This window comes from Diplotaxodon limnothrissa, linkage group LG9, assembly GCF_057381915.1.
Source record: "Diplotaxodon limnothrissa isolate DT_005_m linkage group LG9, D_limnothrissa_male_GT1.1, whole genome shotgun sequence".
NCBI lineage: Eukaryota > Metazoa > Chordata > Actinopteri > Cichliformes > Cichlidae > Diplotaxodon > Diplotaxodon limnothrissa.
Window position 1 is genome coordinate 10,614,206 of NC_140604.1, and position 12,038 is coordinate 10,626,243.

At 41.7% G+C, this 12,038-nt stretch overlaps 2 non-coding genes and 1 pseudogene across 2 annotated transcripts; all 3 read right to left on the bottom strand.

Annotated features, from left to right (window-relative positions):
- The window catches only part of LOC146625124 (uncharacterized), a 238,552-nt pseudogene continuing 226,514 nt past the window's right edge, over nucleotides 1-12,038 (bottom strand).
- On the bottom strand, nucleotides 11,236-11,317 carry trnas-cga (transfer RNA serine (anticodon CGA)). Its single transcript has one exon. It is a non-coding gene; the product is annotated as a tRNA-Ser (tRNA).
- trnag-ucc (transfer RNA glycine (anticodon UCC)) lies at nucleotides 11,893-11,964 on the bottom strand. Its single transcript has one exon. It is a non-coding gene; the product is annotated as a tRNA-Gly (tRNA).

A 12,038-nucleotide genomic window follows, 5' to 3' on the forward strand; every position in this document is an offset into this window, starting at 1 on the left:
TCAGCCCTGCGTGATCGCGCTGATGTTTGCACAGAGCAGATGATGAAGTGAATGTTTTGGCACAGTGGTAACAGTGAAACAGTTTATTAGTAACGTGGGATCGTTTGTGTGCAGAGTATGAACTGAGATTACTGAAGCTCTTGTCACACTGCTCACAGCTGTAGTTTCCTTCCATGTGTGTACGTTCATGCTCGTTACGACTACCTGACTGTGAGAAGCTTTTGTCACAGTGTCTGCACTTGTATGGTTTCGCTCCTGTGTGGACTCGTTTGTGTCTTTTAAGCTGACTTGCAGTGGTGAAGGATGACCCACACTGATCACAGAGGTGCTTCTTGACCCCACTGTGAAAGAGTTCATGTCGTTTTAAGTCAGCTGATGTGGGGAAGCTTCTCCCACATTCTTTGCAGTATTTCAGTTTGTCTCCAGTGTGTTTACGTTGATGTATTTTTAGGCTGGCTTGGTGACTGAAAGTTTTTCCACAGATGTCACAACGAAAGTCTTTCCCACCACCACAGCGATGACAGGGTTGAGAAGTGGATCCATCTGTGTCGCTCTGCTTCTAAACAAAGACACAAAGACAGTGTAAGTCAGTCCTTCAACACTTTTATCCTGGAAGTCGCCTGAAATAAAGAGCATCTCTGCAGACGTCCAATTACATTTTACTGTTTCAATTAACACACTCAGTTTACTGGGCTACAATAACTACAATACTACCACCATAATACTACAGCAATACTTATTTAATATTACAGTAACATCTGACTTACACTTAAATGAAATGAAAACCTGAATAATGGCTCAGAGCTACTCTTCGGTGCAGTAGAAGTGCTAACATGCTAACACGATTTAATGAGCACACTTGTTCCAAACAGTCAGACTGAACTTACAAGAATAAAATAAAAATACAAACCTCACAGTAACTGCACTTGTAGAGTCTCTTTCTGGTGTGGATCTGTTGGTGTTCTCTCAGGTACTGTGGAGTTTTAAAAGTCTTCTCACACAGGTCACATTGATAAGGTCTCTCCTCAGTGTGGGTAAACATGTGGTGTTGTAACTGTGCGTCTGTTGTAAAGTATTTACCACACTGATCACACCAGTACACATCTTCTCCGGAGTGAATGCGTAGGTGTATATTTCGGTACCCTAGCTGGCTGAAGGTTTTTCCACAGATGTCACAGCTGTATGCCTTAACTCCAGAGTGGGTAACTAGATGACTCTGTAAGTGGCTACTTCGAGTAAAAGCTCTGCCACACTGATCACAGCTGTAAGCTTTAACTCCACTGTGGACGACTTGGTGTCTTTTCAGGGAATTCTTCCAGGAAAACGACTTTCCACACAAGTCACAGCTGAACGGTCTCTCTCCAGTGTGGATGAGCTGATGTTGTTTTAGTTTAAACTTCCAGGTAAAATCCTTCCCACACTCGTCACAGGTGTTTTTTTTCTCTCTCTTTCTTCTGTGAGGTTTGTCGGCCTCCTGAGAGCGCTGACTTCTCGGTCCATGTTGGTCCTGCAGTGACAGAGATACAGAGTCAGTGAGTGAAATGCAGTCATTGAACAAACTGAAGCTTCAAACTCCCTCCATTAACACTAGTTTTAAACCTGAAGGTGGAGTGTGGCACCAAACACCACCAGAACCTGAACGACTGCAGGTGCTGATAAGTTGCGGTCGCGGTATTTCAACATCTAGTTAGCAATACAGAAGACGAGCGAGAATAAATGGAGTAATATTTTTTATGTGGCAGGTAATTTCAAATGCAGCGATTCTATCAGCCCAACAAACATCAGTAAACACACAAACTGTTTGTGTGCAGTTTGTCTCACAATGTGATGTAAAGACTGCAGTAAAATCCTCTGCAGGTTAGTGCAGGATAAGCAGGCAAGTTTACTGTAATGTGATGGATTTAAGTAAAGAACAGTGTGTGACTGGTGCACAGTGACTGTGGTGCTCATGTCAGAGTTAGATTACATCAAGTGTAGCAGAGATTAACTTAAACTTAAGCTCATGATGCTGACATTCATTCACTGAGCTCCACCCACATATCAACAGTATAGTGTCTAATATAAAGACAGTGTACTGTCAGTGTAGAGAAAGGAAATCAGCCAGGACAACTCGTGAAACATCTGCTGACATCTGGTTGAATTCACAGAGAGCAGCAGGTCAGCTGATCACAGCCTGCACATTAAAAAAAATCTACTGGAGCTCTCAATAGAAATGATTGTGAGCTGTGACCCTTTTCCCCACACTGAGCCACTACAGCTGATTTTAGGGTTGAATCCTGCTGAATCCCACTTTAACATCTTCCTGCTCATTTTGATGTTTAGAGGCAACGTCACCGTCTAAGATGTAGGCATTGTATACATTGTATACATTATTTCTACATTACATTAATATTGCACAAGGTTCACTTAGTTTAGCATAAAATATACATACTGTATCAGTACTTCAGCTTTTAATGGAGTATTTCTTAACACTAGTATCTGTCACCTTCTGTGTTGAGCTCATTGTTTTCTCTGCAGTGGCTGAGCTGAGTCCAAGTAGCTGAAATTTCCTCTGCTGCTCCGTCAGACTCTTCTCCTCCTCCTGATCAGCTGGGACACAAAACAGAACTTTGTTAAGCTCCACACTGCACTGAAGAGTCAAAGTGTCTTATATGTTCATCTGAGAACACACAGAACACATTTTAGCTTCCTTGGGTGGACAACTTGTTTGAAACAAACACAAAAGGTTTGAACACCGATACCAAATTCAGCAGTATGGCACACCAGTACCAGGAGAGCAATTCCTCTTTAAAATATGCCCTGGCCAAGAAAAAACCCGACAATATACGTGTGCCGTGAGAAATGATAGATAGATAGATAGATAGATAGATAGATAGATAGATAGATAGATAGATAGATAGATAGATAAAATTTATTTCAAACATGCAAATATAATTGAAATAACAACAGAAAAAAATAAAAATAACAAAACTTAAAAATCATCAAGTTTTCATGTAAATATCTATGTCTACAGAATGTGTGTGCTCGAAAAGGAGTAGGATGAAGTTTTCTTGTTCCTACCCCCTTATTTCAAATTTCATTGCTTACAAATCCATATCCAGGATTCAACATTATTTGATCATATATTTAACTATGTACAAGTCTAACACATTGAACATACACAAATAAAACCATTTTCAGCACGTAAACCAGAACAACAACAAACTACATTTTTTACATAAACTAATCACTCTGTTTATAACAGCCGCTTAATCTCTGAGTTTATTTTCTATCTATGTGACAAAAACCTTAATGAAGACTTAAGGTTGGGTTACTCAGGCCTTGATTTATAAAAAATGAGGACACAATGAGACAACTCAGTCACTGAGAGGAAGATTTCCTATATTCATGCAATTTATTATATTTTGAACAATCGTGTGAATTTTTGTATTGATGTACTTGTCTTGATTTCATCTGTATATCCGAGTGGGTGTAGAAATCTGAGCCATCATCTGAGTAAGCCTCATCACAACTTTGCGCTGATAAAGGCAGCTGTGTTTTAGCCTGGAACACATTTATTTTTACATTTCTCATAAATGTATTTCATTATAGCACTTTTACCGCCAACATGTTGGGTCTTTTGGAGCCGGAAGTGACCTTATATGGAAGAAGGGTGGCGCTAGCTAGCTTAGTTAGCAAGCTGCATTCATAAGCTGTGCAGGTGCCACAGAGATGCTAAGTAGCCTTAATAACAGACTAATAAAACAACAGAAACTCTGATTACAATGAGCTCATTTAAAAGCTTTCTTCTAATAAAATTCTTTTCTTCTCTGTGTTTCACAACCTTTTGCTGATATCTTTCTGTAAATTAGTTTAAAGCAGCTTGAGTCAATTTAGTCAGATTTTTTTTTCCAACTTGTTCACAAAAACTTGAGAAGAGACACCGAGGAGAGCAACAGAAAGACTCATTCAGGAGCTAAACTCAAGATTAACTAGACTCGGATTAATATTAGCTCGGTGCTTACCTTTAAATCAGTCTTGACAATAATCGGAGAGAAAAACGCCATAAAGCGGGAACTCGGCTTCTTCTTCTTCTGCTCTTGTATTTTTTGGCGGTTAAAGCTTTAAGGCGCATTACCGCCACCTGCTGGACTGGACTTTTCATGTCCCAAACATCATCAATTGGGCACAAATTTGTTGGAGTTTCTGTTAATAAAAAAGATGGAATTCAAGGATCTTGTTATTTGGTTTGTTCGTTTTCACCATTTACTCTACAATTTTCTGCCAGTGTATAGCAAACCCCACAGCTCAAATCAATGAAGAATTTAGTATTTTTAACATATTGCTTAAGCTGGAACCAGCAGCTATATAGGCCTAATTTTTAATCCAAACATGTGATAGAGGTTTACCACCAGGAGAAGCAGACTGTAAATAAAAGACTGTGCTACTGAAAACTGTTAGTCTGACTTTGGATTGTAAATATGTTTCCATTTGTCACTTCTGTATTTGTATATGGCTCAAACTATTTGTTATGAAAGCAAAACAAACAAACTGATGTTGTATAAATTGATTCAGGATTATTTACTTCGAGTCCAGAAATCATAGCTGTCTCATCAGATCCAGTTGTGACATTAGCTATAGTTTCCGCGGAGGGTACTTGGTTCTGTATGACAGCACAGCTTTTAGGTTGAATTCAAGCGCTTGAGTACAGCCTGATAATTAGAGGCCTGCAAACATGTTTGCTGATGAACTTTGGAGGTAAAAGTACAGACAGCTATAGAAGACACAGGACACGAGATGGGTTCATTATTTCTTTTGAGTTCCATGTAACAATCCGTAACTCTGTAATTAATGAATGTGCCATTTAATCTTGGCTGCAGCCAAGATTAAATGGCACATTCATTAAATGGCTAAAATGGGTTGGCTGCCGTTCAGCATTTAGCACAAGTCAGCTTTTGATCAGAAAGTTTTCTGGTTTGATCCCTGGCTGCTCCGGTCTGCAGGCGAAATATCCTTGGACAAGATTGTAATCCCAAGCTGCTTTCTGATGCATCCATTGGAGTGTGAATGCTTTATAGAGTTTGTGAAACAGTTGTACGTGTGGTCAGATTGTTTTGTATTTGTGTGTGGATTGAAGCACATGTCTGAGAGCACATCAATCACTGCACATATTTTTTAAAATCTTAGTTTAAATAAAGTTTTTGATTATTTATTATAAAAAAGAGATGATATATATATAATGCAGTGGGCACTCTACCAGCTAACATGTCAGTTAATTTGACACATTGATTTATTTATCATTTCTTTTTCTCTCTCAGCTTTTCAGCTCCATATTTTTGCCATTTCTTCCACACTCAACTCTGTTCTACAAGGTGAGCCCACAGTTAATGTAGGAGAGGGCAGGTGGCATTAAGAGATTTGATTGGGCAATCTAGGGCCCAGTTAGTTCTTCCTTTTGGTGAAAGCTGGGCTCTTCAGTTCAGCATGGTACAGCTCCAAAGATTCTGCAACATCAAACCCTCTGTCTGCTAATGTTACATCACCTGGGCTGAGGCAGTCCAGGTAATTGCAACAGTTTCTTGAAATTAGTTAATTCAGATATAAACAGAGTGACAGTTTACAGATTCAAACATGTCTCAGAGAAAACAGAAAAAAACAGTAAAGCCCAACTCTCCTCTTTGTGATCAGGAAGACAAAATTCAACTTCCTGATCAAGTAGACAAATCATTCAACCAGCTTCTAGAAAAGGAAGATATTCAAAAGTTGAAAGAAATGGAACTCCTAGAAATGCAGGGAAGAAACTTTGAGCTCCAAGCAAAGCTTGATAGAGCACTAGAAAAACTAGTGCTGAAGGACAAAAAGAATCAGGAGCTGCAAGTAAAGCTTGATGAAAGACCGCACACAAATGAAGAGTTTCTTCAAGAAAAAAGGCTACAGGAGATAAAACAGAAGGAAATGGATTTCAAGCTCCAGGACATGGAGAAACACAACAAAGGCTTGCAAATCAAGCTTAATGAAGCTCTGCAAAAAAAATTAAGAACTCCTCCAAGAAAAACAACAACAGGACATGAAGCAGTGCAAACTCCAAGGCATGGAGGAAAAATACAAAGCGCTTCAGGTAAAGCTTGATAAAACACTGAACAAAAATAAAGAGTTGCTTCAAGAACAAAAGCAACAAGAAATTAAACAGAAACAAACGGACTGCAAGCTTGAAGACGTGCAGGAAAAATACACAGCGCTGAAAATAAAACTTGATAAAGCCAGAGGTGGGACCAAGTCATTGTTTTGCAAGTCTCAAGTAAGTCTCAAGTCTTTATCCTCAAGTCTCAAGTCAAGTCTCAAGTAATGTCAGGCAAGTCAGAGTCGAGTCTCAAGTCACTGGTGTAAAAGTCCGAGTAAAGTCACAAGTCTGAAATTTTGAATTTCAAGTCCTTTCGAGTCTTTAAAAAGAAAAAAACAAAAAAATAATGTTGCAGTTATGCTAAATGTAAATATTAGACCATGTAATTTTTAAATCTGTGTTTTTCTCAACACATGACAAAATAGTGAACTTAGAAAATATACACAAATTGTGAAATTGCACCTCTTTAAAATGCAGCTAAATTAAACCTAGCTCCAAGGATAATTTTCACCGACAGTTCTGAGATAAGCTGCATGTTATTCTTGGATGCGGTTGTAGGACCGGTGTCGTGCCAAAGTAGGTATCCCCGACAGAATTTGTTTCCCCTGTGCTGGGAGCATGCAGGAAGTACTGATGTTTTCATTTTGTGAAAAATTAGTATCGTTACATTACCATTCAGTTTGAGGGTTACAACAGAAAATTATATATTTATTGCTCACGGGGTATCAGATGGGATTATTTTAATAAACCATAAACATTTTGGCTAATAACTATTTTTATTCTCCTGTAACTTTATTATATAAAGAGCTAAATCCTCCAAAGTTTCAGGAGAAATGCGTCATAATAAGAAGTGTTTGTGAACGAAAAATCAGCAATGTGGGATACTGTTTGTCCGTGATTTACACAGGGGGAACAAATTGTGGCAGGACCAGCCTGATATTATTTGTATCCCACTATAACTTCGTTGTATAAAGAGCTAAGATCTCAAAAATGTCAGGAGTAGTCAGTCATTATAAGAAGTGTTTGTAAACTAAAAATCAACAATGTGGGATACTGTTTGTCCGTGATTTGGACAGTCCAGCGTGTGCTCCCGACGCAGGGGAAACAAATTCTGTCGGGGATACCTAGTTTGGCACGATAGTAACTTCAGGTCACTGCAACAAGCCCAGGTACAGTTTACCGACGGATGGGTGCAGGACCTTGAAATGCACCGTGTAGAACGAAAGACCATCGTACGTATCATAAGTTTACCAGTCTCACAAATTGTCGTCATAAATACACATTCCTTAACCGTTTATTAATAGGACCTTTAAGCTCAACGGTAATTAATTAGCAGTGGAAATAATTTCTGGTACGCGTTACAGAAATGTAGCAGTGACAATAATACTGTATGCTGTAATCGTACTGGACAATTAGTGATACAAAAAACCTGTTTTATCCTGTCAATAAAAGTATATGTTTTTGTCAATGTACCAAAATAACAGAAGCGAAACGCAATATTGTGTCAGGACAATTCACTATTTATGCACAACAAACAAAGGAGCGACAATTTCTGTTCAGCGCCAGACTTGCTTGTAACCTGTATCACCAATTATGTTATGAAAATGACGCATTAACTACAACAGCAGACTGACCTTTGTGGGAATGCTTGGAGCAGACTAACCTGTGAGCTGGAGTGTTCTGGGACGTTATATTTGGTCTTTGAATGGCTGCAATCCAGGCCACCCGTCGCCTCTTTGTTACTTCGGAAACATGGCTCGAACAATTTCTCTTCAACAACGTAATCCGATAACAACCGATCTCTTTACCCGTCGGCTTCCCGTGGCTGTCATGCGACCGGCTATTGCAGTTAATAATACAACAGCTTCTTGCCATTTTTGTGTTTCTTTTTTATCGCTGTGATTTCAATTGAAAGCCTGCGTGCGCTAGTACCTCTTGCCACGAGTTCCCAGAATCCTTTGCGGTTTTACCCCTGAATGACGTCACATTTTCAATCTCTATATAATATGTATGTTAAATTTTATATTTGGGGTGAAATATCAAGTCTTTTCAAGTAAACCGGTTCAAGTCCAATTCAAGTCCCAAGTCATTGGTGTAAAAGTCCAAGTCAAGTCACAAGTCTTAGAACATTTTTTCAAGTCAAGTCTAAAGTCATAAAATTAATGACTCGAGTCTGACTCGAGTCCAAGTCATGTGACTCGAGTCCACACCTCTGGTTGTTTATGATCAGTAAAAAATAAAACAAACAGTGGGACACAGAGTTTTCTTAAAAATAAACACATGAAAAAAGTCTTTGGTATATTATCTTAATTGCCTCTAGATGCTCCCAGGGCTAGGACTCAGCTGTCTCCAGCATGGACTGCAGGATGGAAGCAACAACAATAAAGAGGATGATAGAGAGGAGGAAGGCTCTGTGGATGACCTGCAGCTCAATGAGGCCAGTTTGGACAGCAAGGATTAGCAAGGTGATCCCTTCAGTCATCCCCCTGCACAGAGAGGAAGCAACCTATTATGCTACAATATAGTCTTTGTGCCAGCGAGGCTTGTACTTGACGCGTGGCAGTCTTCTGGCAGTAGGTGAGCCAGTCTGAGTGTGGTGCAGCCTAGCAGTGTCAGCGTTCTTTTCAGTCACTGGGCGACAGCGTGCTAGATGAGTGGCATTCCAACTCTTTCCATCACTCAGCAAGAAGGCATTCAAGCCTTTGGCTTTTGTTACTGTTACAGGAGGGGTAAATCTGGGATGTCCTTTGGGAACATGGTGGGGTTTCCTTATCCTCACACTCTCTCCTGGTAGAAAAGAAGGTTTCCGTGCGTGACGCCTACCATCAGTGTAACGTTGCATTTTCAACTGATATTTCCGAACTGAGTGATGTGCAACGTATCCAGTGGAGACACAGCAGGAGGCAAAGGGAGTACATCCAGTATAGTACGCATCTTCCTGCCACACAGCAGTTCTTAGGGAGAGGGAAGTAGAGGGAAGTAGTTGCATGCGGTGTTGCACAGTAAACTTGAAGCCAATCCAGCACAGTCGCCTTCCATGGTTTCGACTGCTGGATTGATGTCTGGATACAGGTGCGGAGGGCACGATGAAACCGTTCGATTGCTCCGTTTGCAGCTGGGTAGTAGACAGATGTTCTGCTGTGGGAGATGCCTCTATTCTGGAGGAATGAGGTGAACATTACAGAGGTGAACTGTGCACCATTGTCAGTTATGATGTTCTCTGGGTTGCCATGACGACTAAAGACAGATGAGAGGAACTGAATGACATCATCAGTAGTAGCATAAGGTGAAAAGGCAAGCTCAGGCCATTTGGAGTAGTAGTCAGTCAATGTTATGACGTATCTACAAGCAGGTATTGCAGTATCAAAAGGCCCAACAATGTCAAGACCAAGTTTTTTCCACGGTCCATCAGGCAGTGGGACGGGTTGGAGAGGAGCAGGATTAGTATGTGCAGTTTTGTCATTGGACTGGCAAAGGAGGCATGAGGTTATGGCAGACTGAACTTGCGAGTCCATTTTTGGCCACCAGTAGAGATCTCTTAATCTTTGTTTTGTGCGCACAATGGTGACTTTCATGTGCCAGTGCAATCAGTTTAGGTCTCACTGAAAGTGGTGCAATGAGCCTTGAGCCTCTGAGAACATAATCACTTAGGGTTGAGAGTTCATTACGGATTTTGTAGTAAGGTGCAAGCGTGACATCAAGTGCTTTGATTGAGGCAGGCCAGCCACTTTGTATTTGTGAACGCAAAGCAACCAGTTCAGGGCAAGTTGAACAGGCAGAGTCAAAGCCCGCAACTGGAAGTGAGGACATGGCAGCAGAAACTTGGGCTACCATTTCATGATCTGCATCCGATGTGGGATGGGACGAAACAGGCAGGGGCAGGCGAGAGAGACAGTCAGCTGTATAGTTCTGAGAACCTGGGCGGCAAATAACATCATAGTCAAAACACAGGAGGCGGGCAGACCAGCGGGCGATGCGCATGCCAACCCTATTAAACCCTTTGGTGCTCAGCAGCGTTGTCAGAGCTTGGTGGTCTGTCCGCAGAGTGAAACGTCGGCCCCACAAATACGTTCTCCATTTCTCTGCAGCCCACACACAAGCATAAGCTTCTTTTTCAACAGTTGAGTACTTTTGATCTGTTGCAGGCAGTGTGCAGGTAGCAAACGCCACAGGTTTTTCTGTGCCATCAGGTTGCACTTGAGCAAATACAGCACCAAGCCCATAGTCACTTGCATCAGTAGAGATCACAACACGCAAGGCAGGGTCAAACAGTGCCAGTGCAGGACTATTCACCAGGAGTTTTTTTACTTCTTCAAAGCTCGCTTGTGCACCTGAAGTCCATGTGAAAGTGTTCTTGTCGTTAGCACAGGCACACATAGGGGCTACAACAGTTGCAAAGTTTGGCAAAACTTGGAGTACCATGACACCAAGTCCAAGAAGGATCTCAAACTGAGGGAACTGGGGAGGATTAAAGGGGCAGCACAGCAGCGTTTTGGAAAACAGTGTAAAGGCTTTTCAGGAAGCTTTTAGGACGCTGTGAAAATACTGAATTTGAATAGTGGAGGCTAGAAGTAGTGAATGTATCCTTCCTCTCTATCATTGGATGGAGAGAGTGTACAAAGGCCGGCATAGTGGGTCTGTGGCCACTCTTGCTTGCACTTTTGCGTGTCCGTCAGCCAGCTGTGGAGAAGAGCAAAGTTTTTACATGCAAAGAGCTGAAGTGAAAAGCAGTGCTCCAAACAATGAAATGTGTCCACTCTTTGTGCTTTTCATGCAGTAATGTTTGATGTTTGAAGAAATTTCTGCTGTTGTCCCATTCCCGGTGAAATCCGCTGTCCCTCCAATCCCGATCCTCTTGCAAAGCAATCAGCATTTGTCAGACGCATCAGTCATTGGCGGTACTCAGACAGGATCCTGGATGACTACACGTCTGGGGTGGCTAAGAGAGCAATTGAAGGATGCCATGTTTACTGAATATGTGCCTAATTTTGTCAGGACATAGCTGGGTCCATTGCTTCTGCGTGCTCTATTTTCACAAGCAAAGGCCTGGCTCTTTCTCCTGGCACCTTCTCAGGTGAACTCCATGCCGTGGCTTCTTCTCAAATCAACGTCTGGACTGCCGCAAAACAGCTGACCGTTGTCGACAGGATTCGAACCTGTGCGGGGAGACCCCAATGGATTTCGAGTCCATCGCCTTGACCGCTCGGCCACAACAACCACATTTGGTTTTGGAGCTACATACTTGAAAGACATACGTCTTCCAAGTCCTACGCCACACGTCTTTCAAGTAGGATGTGCACAACAACGGCCACGCTGGATTGTAAATGCGGTAGCTGCATGACTTTGGTGAGAAAGCTTGTGGTTTTGCAGTTCCGTGAGATCGGTGCAGCACAGCTGCGGTTGAAGCTAGCTGGCTGACATTAGCTTGCTTGTTTGCATGAACAGTAACACACACAGCTGATGATTTTGCCACCGCAAAGAGCTGATCAGTACATGGTTAGTAAAATGTTATCTTCATTCCAAACATTCAGCACAATATTTAAAGTGGAACTGGGTGTCTTTATGAAGAAGTAGCGTGTCCAATCACAGTTTCATGTAAGAAGGTATATGTATGAAGTGATGAGAACTCAAAGCCTGTGTGAACAGTGTCTTTCCACAGCAAACGGTAGCAGCGAGGCCGATGAAGAATGCACCTGGCCTGACATTGTAAGCCTTTGCAGAAAGAGCGGAGAACGTTTTTACTGTAAAACAGTACGCAGCCCACATGCTTGAACAGCACTGCGAGAAGCAACTGCGATGGCCGGGAATCGAACCCGGGTCAACTGCTTGGAAGGCAGCTATGCTCGCCACTATACCACCATCGCTGTGAAAAACTGCAACATCACTGAGTCATTGTCCGGCTTATGAAGCTTTCAGGACAATTAACAAGGTGGGCATT